Source organism: Schistocerca nitens, chromosome 3, assembly GCF_023898315.1.
Source record: "Schistocerca nitens isolate TAMUIC-IGC-003100 chromosome 3, iqSchNite1.1, whole genome shotgun sequence".
Classification (NCBI taxonomy): domain Eukaryota; kingdom Metazoa; phylum Arthropoda; class Insecta; order Orthoptera; family Acrididae; genus Schistocerca; species Schistocerca nitens.
In genome coordinates this window covers 797,463,923-797,476,516 of record NC_064616.1, presented here as the reverse complement: position 1 = coordinate 797,476,516, position 12,594 = coordinate 797,463,923, and the positions used below count along the sequence as shown (strand labels likewise).

At 39.8% G+C, this 12,594-nt stretch overlaps 1 protein-coding gene across 1 annotated transcript in view; it reads right to left on the bottom strand.

Moving 5' to 3' along the window:
• Positions 1–12,594, bottom strand: part of LOC126249431 (mucin-5AC-like) — a 307,175-nt gene that overhangs the window by 78,357 nt on the left and 216,224 nt on the right. The window lies entirely within an intron of this gene.

Below are 12,594 nucleotides of genomic sequence, written 5' to 3'. Positions count from 1 at the left end.
TAAAATTTCATGAGAAGATTCCGCCACAGTGAAAAATGCCTTTGCTTTAATGATGTCCACCCCAAATCCTTTATCATTTCAGTGACACTCTCCCCTCTGTTTCGTGATAATACAAAATATGCTGCCCTTCTTTGAACTTTCTCAATGTACTCTGTCAATTCTATTTGGTAAGGATCCCACATCACACATCAGTATTCTATAATAGGATGGACAAGCATAGTGTAGGCAGTCCCTTTAGTAGATCTGTTACATTTTCTAAGTGTCCTGCCAATAAAATGCAGTCATTGGTTAGCCTTCCCCACAACATTTTCTGTGTGTTCCTTTCAATTTAAGTTGTTTGTAATTGTAATTCCTAGGTATTTAGTTGAATTTATGGCCTTTAGATTTGACTGTTTTATCATGTAACCAAAGTTAATGGATTCCTTTTACCGCTCATGTGGATGACCTCACATTTTTCGTTATTTAGGGTCAACTGCCAATTTTTGCACCATACACATATCTTTTCTAAATCATTTTGCCATTTGTTTTGATCTTCTGAAGACTTTACTAGTCAATAAATGACAGCATCATCTGCAAACAACCTAAGACAGCTGCTCAGATTGCCTTTTAAATCATGTATATAGATGGGAAACAGCAGAGGGCCTATAACATTAATCTGGAGGAATGGCAGAAATCATTTCTGTTTTACTCATTGACTTTCCGTCAATTATTACGAACCGTGACCTCCCTGACAGAAAATCAAAAATCCAGTCACATAACTGAGACAATATTCCATGAGTATGCAATTTCACTACAAGCTGCTTGTGCGGTACAAGCCTTCAACAAACCTAGAAATATGGAACCAATTTAAAATCCCTCATCAGTAGCACACAGCACTTCATGTGAGTAAAGAGCTAGCTGCGTTTCACAAGAACGATGTTTTCTAGATTCATGTTGACTGTGTGTCAATTAACCATTTTCTTTGAGGTAATTCTTAATGTTCGAACGCAATATATATGTTCCAAAATCCTGCCACATATCAACATTAATGATACGAGCCTATAATTTAGTGGATTACTCCCACTACCTTTCTCAAATATCGGTGTGAACTGCACAACTTTCCAGTCTTCAGGTACTGATCTTTCGTTGAGCGGACAGTCGTATGTGATTGTCAAGTATGGAGCTATAGTATCGGCATACTGTAAAAGTAACCTAACCGGTATACAGTCTGGACCAAAAGACTTGCTTTTGTTAAGTGACATAAGTTGCTTCACAACTCTGAGGATATCTACTTCTACATTACTCACGTCAGCAGCTGATCTCGATTCGAATTCTGGCATACTTACTTCATCTCCTTCTGTGAAGGAATTTTGGAAGGCTGCATTTAGTAACTCTGCTATGGCAGCACTGTCATCAATAGTACTTCCACTGCTGCCATGCAGATAAGGCACCAATCGTGTCTCACTGCTAGCATACTTCACATACGATCAGAATCTCTTCGGATTTTCTGCCAGGTTTCGATACAAAGTTTTGTCGCAGAAACTATTATAAGCATGTCGCACCGAAGTCTACGCTAAATTTCGAGCTCCTGTACAAGATGACCAATCTCGGAGATTTTGCGTCCCTTTAAATTTGGCAATGAAGTGGCAAACTTCCTTAAATCGCTTAAACCTTATGAAGAAACTTTTTGCTTCCTGTTCTGTAGATATGACTTAAACCATTCATATGCTGGTCCATTTATACCACAGAATTGCAATTTCTCTAACATAATGTCACGGTTCACACAGTCAAATGCTTTGGATAAGTCACAGAAAATTCCTATCAGTGACATTTTAGTATTTAAAGACTATTATGTGGACAGTAAAACTGTATATTCCTGTCTCAGAGGAACAGCACTTTTGAAATTCGAATTGCTATTTACTAAGTATCACACTACTGTTGAGACGGCTAACCACTCTCGAGAACGTTACTTTCGCGACGGTTTCTGAAAATGTCATAAGCGAGGATACAGATGCCGTAAGCAAAGATACGGTAATTATTGACATCTGTGGTGTCCCCTTTTTTGTAAAGAAGCTCAAAAATGGCATATTTTAATGTGTTTGAAAAATGCATTGAGGAGGATGGAGGAGGAGGAGATTAGAGTTTAACATCCCGTCGACAACGAGGTCATTAGAGACAGAGCGCAAGCTCGGGTGAGGGAAGGATGGGGAAGGAAATCACCGTGCCCTTTCAAAGGAACCATCCCGGCATTTGCCTGAAGCGGTTTAGGGAAATCACGGAAAACCTAAATCAGGATAGCCGGAGACGGGATTGAACCGTCGTCCTCCCAAATGCGAGTCCAGTGTGCTAACCACGGCGCCACCTCACCCGGTAAAATGCATTGAGTTAGTGATGCATTGCATATGTGACTCACAACATAACCTGCAACTGCTCCACATTGTTTTAATATCTTGTTAGAGATGTCATCTACTCCAACATACCATATATTTTTTACTGATTTACTGATTTAATGATTTTCCTTATTTCACAAGAGGTTGTCAGGTGAAAATTAATTTAAGACTTCTCAAAATTGACTCTTCCATGTACTGCTTGGCTTTTTCTTTTGAACTATTCTCAACAATTATTTTCATCTACACTTAAAGAAATGGTTGTTAAATACATTTTTGCTTAAAATGCGTGGGTAAATCCATTAGGATCATTGGTATACAGGGTATGAGAGAGATCTCATGCTACTGGGTCTGTAAGGGTAGTAGTTTCAATGGTGGTATTTTGCATATTTTTAATCAGCAAGTGGGTAGGGTAACAAAATTTTGGACAATTCACATTCTGCAGTAGTATTCTAATAATAAGCTGACAAGCCACAAATGCAACTTCCCTGTTTTCTATTAAAACCGACTGCAAGGAAGAAAACGTAACAGCACACAGTTGTATACCCAATTTTTGTTTAAAATAATACATATGGAGAAGGAACATATATGGGAGAAACAATTTCACTAACAATTTAAATATCCTGCTATCAAATCTAAAACTGTCTTTGAGAAAGAAAACAAAGTCACACATTTTTACACACAACATAACAGAGTATTTTCTTTCTTGCTGTCATTTTTAACAGAAAACCTGTACAATGTTGTTTCAAAAAATGTATATATCTTAGGCCCATCCAGACATTTATTATTATGTTAGAATCTGAAGTAAATATTACAGTAACTAGCAAACCCAGCAACGCTTCACAATTGCTAAATAAGTATGGGAATAAGATGTGCGTCGTATCTCCTACTCCTCCCCCTTCTCTCTCTGTTTGTAACCTCCTCCTCCTCCTCCTCCTCCTCATCTCTGTCAATTTCCTCCTCCGTTCATTTCACTCCATGTCCTCCCCTTCCTTTCTGTCCATCTCCTCCCCCCTCCCCCATCTATGATCATTTCCTCCTTCCCTTCCCCTCTGTCCATCTCCTCTTCCACACACTCTCCGAACTCGTGCCCCATTTACTGTTATCGAAAATGAAACCTCAATCAGGAGTTAAAAATCTCTTAACCCTCGAGTGGGCACCTCATTTTTCACGACACGAGTGTGTGCGTGTATAAAGAATGGCCATCTTTATGTTACCGAGATAAATATGTAGGAGCAAAATTACAGTTTAATCTTTCTTTAGTTAAACAGTGGTAAAATAAACTTACATAATGTGAACTAAAGCACTGTTTAATTAAAAAATAATGAAATAAATTTCCACTATATCACTCTGTTACCACAGACACATGTTACTGCCTAGTAATGACCCACTCGAAGCACTAAATGGTGCAGTTGTATCACGTCACAAAAAAACTACTCGATCACTTACTAATTATCTTGTTGTGGAATTGGGCTGTCAGCTTGTAACCCCGGTCATTTTCGAGCACAGATCGTAAATCTTTTCTCACATAGTTCGCCATTTATTTTACATTACTACTGCTCACTCGGGCGTACGATGACAGAATTTATCACTGTGTTAGCTGAAGCAATAATTAAGGAATAGGTGTGGGCTCGCAATTGTGAAATGACAGTGGAAAAGTGCAAAACAACAGTTTGTAGTTGGCCCACTTTATACACAAGGTCACCTGCTCAAGGGTTGAAATGAATGAGAAAATTGTTGGTATTGCTGATGTACGGGATACAAGAGATACCTCTCCAGCTGCTGGATCTGGGAAGATAGTAGCTTCAATGACAGGATTTTTCACAGTTTTAGTCTGCGAATGTATAGTATTAAAACATTTCAGATGATTCAGATTTCATAACTGTGCTGTGATCGTAAGCCAGTAAGTCATAAAAACTACTTTCCTATTCTCTGTTAAAACCAACTTAGGGGAAGAAAACACAGCAGTACAATTTTGTTTCAAATTGTATACAAAGAGGAAGAATATATCTGTGAGAAACCATTTGTCTAATGGTTAAAGGCCCGGCTATCACAGTTAAAACAGACTGTTAAAAAGTTAACGAAACCGCATTTTCACAGGACAGCATTTTCCTTCTTGCAGTTGGCATTAAAAGAAAACCTGCAAACTGTCATTTTCTCTTGGAGAGGTCACAGTTTGTAGTAACTAACGTTGAGTAAAACGGAAGTGACTTCCGGCATTCCCTGAAGCGGTGTTATATGCCCTCTCCTGTTCCTTATCTATATAAATGATTTAGGAGACAATCTGGGCAGCCATTTTTCATCGTTTGCAGACGATGCTGTCATTTATTGTCTAGTAAAGTTGTCAGAAGATCGAAATCAATTGCAAAATAATTTAGATAAGATATCTCTATGAAGAGAAAATTGGCAATTGACGCTAAATAACGAAAAGTGTGGGGTCACCCACATGAATGCTAAAAGAAATATCTGTTAAACTTCTGTTACATGATAGATCAGTCAAATCTATAGGCTGTAAATTTGACTAAATACCCAGGAATTACAATTACTAACAACTTAAATTGGAAAGAAAACGTAGAAAATGTTGTGGGGAAGGTTAACTGAAGACTGCTTTACTGGCAGAACACTTAGAAGGATTCTACATATCTACTAATGAGAGTGTCCACACTAAGCCTGTGCTTCCTCTTTTGGAATAATGCTGCGCTGTATGGCAACCTCACCAGATAAGATTAACGGTGTACATTGAGAAAGTTCAAAGACGGACAGCACATTTTGTATTATCGAGAAATAGGGGAGAGAGAGCATCATGGACACGATATAAGATATGGGGTGGAAACCATTAAAAAGAAAGGCATTTCTTGTTGCGGTGGGATCTTCTCATGAAATTTTGATCACCACCTTTCTCCTCTGATTGTGAAAATATTTTGTTTATGCTGACCTACATACAGAATAAATATCACCGTAACGAAACGAGGGAACTCTGAGCTGGCACAAAAAAAAAGTATAGATTTTTTTTTCTTTTTTTCTGCACACTGTTTGAGGATGTAATAATAGAGAATTAGTGTGAAGGTGGTTCGATGAACCTTCTGCTGGCCACTTAACTGTTATTTGCAGAGTAGCCAGGTAGATGCAGAAAAATATATATATAGCCTATGTCAGTATAAATTATTGTTAGAGCATCACGTAAAAATTCGAAGTAACTTGGTCAAGAATCGCAAGATTTTTGCTAAAACCATTTCTCATTTACACATTACATTTATATTAAAAAATAGGCAGCATATACCCATCTGAAACATTCACAAGAGTATCGTGAAAAATCTGAATTTGTCAGTCAAGAACTTCTCAAGCTCTTTGGTAACAACATTAACCCTTATCTCTATATACACTATGTGATCAAAAGTATTCGGACACATGGCTGAAAACGACTTACAATTTCGTGGTGCCCCCCATTGGTAATGCTGGAATTCAATACAGTGTTGGCCCACCCTTAGCCCTGATGACAGCTTACACTCTTGCACACATACATTCAATCAGGTGCTGGAAGGTTTCTTGGGGAATGGCAGCCCATTCTTCATGGAGTGCTGCACTGGGGAGAGGTATCGATGTCAGTTCGTGAGGCCAGGCACCAAGTCGGCATTCCAAAACATCCCAAAGGTTTCTATAGGATTCAGGTCAGGACTTTGAGCAGCCAGGTCCATTACAGGCATGTTATTGTCATGTAACAACTTCACCACAGGCCGTGCATTATGAACAGGTGTTCGATCGTGTTGAAAGATTCAATTGCCATCCCCGAATTGCTCTTCAACAGTGGGAAGCAAGAAGGTGCTTAAAACATCAATGTAAACCAGTGCTGTGATAGTGCCATGAAAAAAAAAAAAAAAAAAAAAAAAAAAAAAAAAAAAAAAAAAAAAAAAAGGGGGGGGGGGCAAGCACCCTCCATGAAAAACACGACCACACTATAACATCACCACGTCCAAATTTTACTGTTGGCACTAAACAAGCTGGCAGATGACGTTCACCGGGAATTCACCATATCTACACCCTGCCATTTGATCACCACATTGTGTACCGTGATTCGTCACTCCAAATTTCCCACTGTTCAATCGTCCAATTTTTACGCTCCTTACACCAAGCGAGGTGTCGTTTGGCATTTACCGGCGTGATGTGTGGATTATGAGCAGTCGCTCAACCATGGAAGCCAAGTAGTCTCACATCCCACTTAACTGTCATAGTACTTGCAGTGGATCCTGATGCAGTTTGGAATTCCTGTTTGATGGTCTGGATAGATGTGTGCTATTACACATCATGACCCTTTTCAAATATTGGCAGTCTCCGTCAGTCAACAGACGAAGTTGGCCTGTACACTTTTGTGCTGTACGTGTCCCTTCACGTTTCCACTTCACTACCACGTCGGAAACAGTGGACCTAGGGGTGTTTGGAGTGTGCAGATCTCACGTACAGACATATGACAAGTGACACCCAATCACCTGACCACGTTCGAAGTCTGTGAGTTCTGTGGAGCACCCCATTCTGCTCTCTCACTATGTCTAATGACTACTGAGGCAGCTGATATGCAGTAGCTGGCAGTAGGTGGCAGCACACTGCAACTAATACGAAAAACTTATGTTTTTGGGAGTGTCTGGATACTTTTGATCATGTAGTGTACATCCTATGTCCATCCAAATGTTTATTGGAGTAATGCATAAAAATTTGAAGTTCACTGCCCAATAATTTTTCGAGATTTTTGGTAACAATGTCTTGTATTTATATAGGTAGGTGTGTGTGTGTGTGTGTGTGTGTGTGTGTGTGTGTGTGTGTGTGTGTGAGAGAGAGAGAGAGAGAGAGAGAGAGAGAGAGAGAAAATATTTACTCTATATCTGTCCAAATGTTTATTAGTGAAGTGAGTGAAATTTGAATTAAGTTGGTCAAGAACTTTAGATTTTTGCTAAAAATATTGCATACGTGCTCTAATAAAAATTCAAACTGACATAGGCAACACGTTTTTTTAAACAACAATTCACAGGTATTCCATTAATGCTGACTGCAAGAAAGAAAATGCTGTGTTGTGAAAATGTGCTGTTTCTTTAAGTTTTTCACAGTAAGTTTTAACTATAATATCAGGGCATTTAAGCCATTAGACAAATGGTTTCTTCCAAATATATTATTCCTCTTTATATACAATTTTAAACAAAATTTTATATACAATAACGTGCTGTTTAGTTTTCTTCCTTGCAGTTGGTTTTAACAGAAAATAGCAAAGTAGTTTTTATAGCTTATGATTAGAATACTACTACAAAATCTGAATCATCTGAAAAGGTTTTAATGCTACCCATTTGCAGGATTAAAACTATGCACAAGAACTTTTCAAGATTTTTAGTAACAATGGCTTGTTTTTATACTGTAGTATTATTGTTGTATACGCATTTATATGTAACTATACTGGGATAAATTTTTGCTAGACACCATAGCAAAAGCTGAGCACTTACAAACTGTAAAATTAATGTTTGCATAATTTTTACCTAACAATTTTGTAAATTTTAACAGCATAAAATAAACAATTACAACGTTGTACTCATCAGGCCTTCTGACCATGAAACTGCTGTGCTTGTAATGTTTAAGTTTAGATCAAACAGTCAATATAATTAGTTTCAGTGCAACGTTCACAACAGTCATTTTTCTTTAATTACTGTCACGGGCACAGTTAAATTAATAATGTTAATGGAATAGTCTACTATGCTTGTGGAGTAAGAACCCAATCAATAGCGACCAAAAAAAAAGGTTGAATACGGGAATGGTTTGTGCAATTCAGAAATTCTTGGACACTGGTAGGAAGGAGTGCCACAAACAACATACTAGAAATCATGATTTATGAGGGATGAGTGTGGGGTTGGAGGTGCATTTGAAGGTCACTTTTATGCATTTTTCTTTAATAACTCTAAAACCATGGCCTCCAGAGAAAACGTATCCCACAACAACATTAAACCACATTAAATTTCCTACAAAAAGATCGTGTTCATTTCTTCTGCACAACTCATAGTTTGTGCATAGAAAGTGAGAAAATATGAAAATTTTGCATAAGGTTTTCGAAGGCCAGACTTAACATTATGGCTGCATAAAATGACATTTGTTGGGGCAACTGAATCAGGCTGTATATTAAATATGTAGCCTAGTATCCAATTATATATTAGACTATCGTGTAAAAATTAGAAGTAAATTGGTCTAGAACTTTTCATGAATTTTGGTGAAAAAGGTAACAACAACTTGTATTTATATAGTAGTATACAATACCCCCCCCCCCCCCCCCCCCAAGCCAATTTTGGTTGAAAACTTGGACTTTGTTGTGGTACATCGATTAATATTCCAGCTTCAGCCCCTATAGTATCATGAAGTTCCCATACGTGGCAGCACTACATGGAGCCTTCAAAATGGCATCTACGGTATAATGGAGCTGCATTCCAAGCAAACAGCTGTCACCGAGTTTGTTTTAGTGGAAAACCACAGCATCACAGATATTCACTAGTGTTTGCAGAATATCTACGGAGACCTAGCAGTGAACAAAAGCATGGTGAATTGTTAGGTGAGGTGCCTGTCATCATCAAAACAAGGTTGTGCAAATCTACCGATCTCTCATGCACTGCCCACCCACACACAGCTGTGACTCCTGTAACATTGTAACATGCGGACACTCTCATTTGAGGTGATAAATAGATCACACCTAAATGCCTTATTGCTGAACTGGACGTCTCTGTTGATAGTGCTGACACACTCATCCACCAGTTGGGTTACTCAAAGTTTTGTGCCCGCTGGGCTCTTCACTTCCTAACTGAGGACCATAAAAAGCAACAAAGAAGCCTCTGTGCGGAATTGCTTGCATGTTACAAGTCAGATTATTATGATTTGTTTCAAACATTGTCACAGGTGATGAAACATGGGTTCATTACTACGAACTGGAAACAAAACGGAAATTCATGGAGTGACGCTACACCACCTCTCCTCCGAAGAAAAAGTTGAAAGCCACACCCTTAGCTGGTGAAGTCATGACGACGGTCTTCTGGGACTCTGAAGGGTTATTCTGTTTGTTGTCCTCCTTCACGGTGCAACAATCAATGCTGCAGTGTATTGTGCTACCCTCCGGAAATTCAAGAGATGACTGCAGCGTGTTCACAGTCACAAAAATGTCAATGATTTTTCTCCTTCACTATGACAATGCCAGGCCTCACACAAGTCTTAGCTCCCAGGAGTAGCCCACAAAACTTAACTGGACTATTCTTCCTCATTCACCCTACAGCCACCTTATGACTGCCATCTTTCACACCCAACAAAGGATGCACATTGCAGGAAACAATACATGTATGATGGGGACATTATTCGTGCAGCAAGATGTTAGCTCTGATGTCAACTGGTAGAGTGGTACAATGAGGGCATACAGTCCCTCTCAGAAAGGTGGTGTAAGGCCATTGCCCTGAACAGAGATTATGTTGAAAAATGGGGGTTTGTAGGCAAAAGAGTAGGGGACAGCACGGTGTAAAGGAATACTGAATAAAACCAGCCTGCTTTCAGAGAAAAAATGTGTTGCATTACTCATTGAAAACTCCTTAAATAGATATAGATTACAACGATCTCCAAGCTATGTATCCAATAATGTGCCTGGTGAGGGTTCTGTTGGAAATTATCTACAATTTGGGGGAAAAATGTTGCACATATAAAATCAATGTTTTAATGGAGAAAGAACAATGTAATAGCCACATCAAGAAATGACACTGCCACTGGTACACAATTTTGGACAGGTATGTCACAGCGCAAACAAATGCAACACTTGTCAGCAGTGCAAACTGAGACAACATCAAATTATTCCCTTCATCAATAGCCCACCCCGTATCCACTTACATCATCATTAGAGATCTATTGTGAAATCTTTAACTTGTCAGTTTTCACTCAAATGTTCACAGAACAAACAGCTGGCAGTGAAGTCTACTCAACATTTGGTTAGGCAGTTACTGCTTCAACCACACCACAAGTAGCATTCTCACAGGTTATGGTTTCTCACAGTAATGAAAGATGTGCCTGCATCTCACTATTAGCACTATTACATTGCACTCACTATGTAATAAGAAGAATTAATATCTGTCTACTAGCCAATAATTTCTGTATAAATTTCACAAATTAATAATAACAATCATCTGAAATTCATTTTGTTTTCTTCAGATTTGGTTTTCACATTTAAAACGAGACTGTTGCACATGGAGCTCAGTGCACCTCCCTAATCAATAGGGTAGGAGAGGAAATTGACCAAGTACTGGCTAAGAAATCATTGCATAAATTACATTCTATAATTCGGGGAAATTATGTAAGAATACTTTTAAATTACGTAAGAATGCTCTGAATTTAACTTTTAAGTGGAGAATTTCAAATTATTTTTGTAAGGTTTCAACATGTAATAAAAATGGGCTTTACTGACGTTTCGCGAGCACGAGTGGCTGGCATTGTCAAAGCTTCACCTTCCATTGCCGGTGGTGAACTGGAGCTGAGTTCGCGGTCGCAGACTATATGTACCTGGCGCGCCAACGTCCGAAGGCTTCTCCACGGTCATTTCCGGTGTGGTTCTCCTCTTGCTACCTGCGACAGTCGTTCGCTTCAGTACGGGAAGCCAGGACCTGTTTACCTTAAGGCTTTCTCTTTCTTTTTGGATCTGTTTGCATGTTTTTGTATTTCTACAGCTTCTCTGAACAAGTGCGTGTGATAGTGCTTCTCTGCAGCCAGAACTTCCGTGTTGGCGAATTTTATTACGTGGTCAGTCTCACTCAGTGTGTGCTCTGCCATGGCTGATTTCTCCACTTGCCCCAACCTGCAATGTCGCTTATGTTCTTTGACCCTGGTGTTGATCGATCATCCAGTCATTCCGACAAACTTTTCTGCATGTGCATGGTATATTGTATATTCCCAACATTGCAAGTGGGTCCCTTTTCTCCTTTGCCGATCTAAGACACTCTTTGATCTTCCTTGTCGGTTTGAAAATCATCTTTAAGCTGTGTTTGCGCAATATACGGCCGATTCTGTCCGTCACTCTTGGAATGTATGGCAGAAAGGCCGTACCCGACATTTCTTTTTCCGATTCCTTACTTCGCCGAGTGTTTGGCTCTGTTACACTTCTAATATAACTTGTGGAGTACCCATTGCTCCTCAGAACACTTTCCAGATGTTGCATTTTGCATCTGAGGTGCTGCATCTCACATATTCATCCTGCTCGCATTACGAGCGTATTAATCATGCCTCTTTTCTGGCTTGGGTGGTGGTTTGATAGTTTGTGCCGGTCCGTGTGTGTAGGTTTTCGAAGACGCTGTGTCCCAGGTGTGCTGGTCACAAGGGATGGTGAAAACCTGGGACACAGCGTGTATCGGAAACCGACACACACGGACAGATACCTGCACAAACTATCAAACCACCACATAAGCCAGAAAAGAGGCATGATTAATTCGCTAGTAACACGAGCAGGACGAATATGTGAGCCACAGCACCTCAGATGCGAAATGCATCACCTGGAAAGTTGTTCTGAGGAGCAATGGGTACGCCACAAGTTATATTAGAAGTGTAACAGAGCCAAACGCTCGGCGAAGTAAGGAATCAGAAAAAGAAATGTCGGGTACGGACAGAATCGGCCGAATATTGTGCAAACACGGTGTAAAGATGATTTTCAAACCGACAAGGACAATCAAAGAGTGTCTTAGATTGGCAAAGGAGAAAAGGGACCCACTTGCAATGTCGAGAATATACAGTATACCATGCACATGCAGAAAAGTTTATGTCGGAATAACTGGACGATCAATCAACACCGAGATCAAAAAACATAAGCGATATTGCACGTTGGCACAGGTGGAGAAATTCGCCGTGGCAGAGCACACACACTGAGAGAGACCGACCACGTAATAAAATATGCCGACACAGAAGTTCTGGCTGTAAAGCAGCACTATCACACGTAATTGTTCAGAGGAGCTGTAGAAATACAAAAATAAGTGGGGGGGGGGGGGGAAGTCTTAAGGTAAATGGATCCTGGCTTCCCGTACTGCAGCGAATGCCCGTCGCAGGTAGCAAGAGGAGAACCGCATCGGAAATGACCGTGGAGAAGCCCTCGGACGTTGGCGAACCAGGTACATATAGTCTGCGGCTGTGAGCTCGGCTCCAGTTCACCACCAGCAATGGAGGGCGAAGCTCTGACAATGTCAGCCACTCCTGC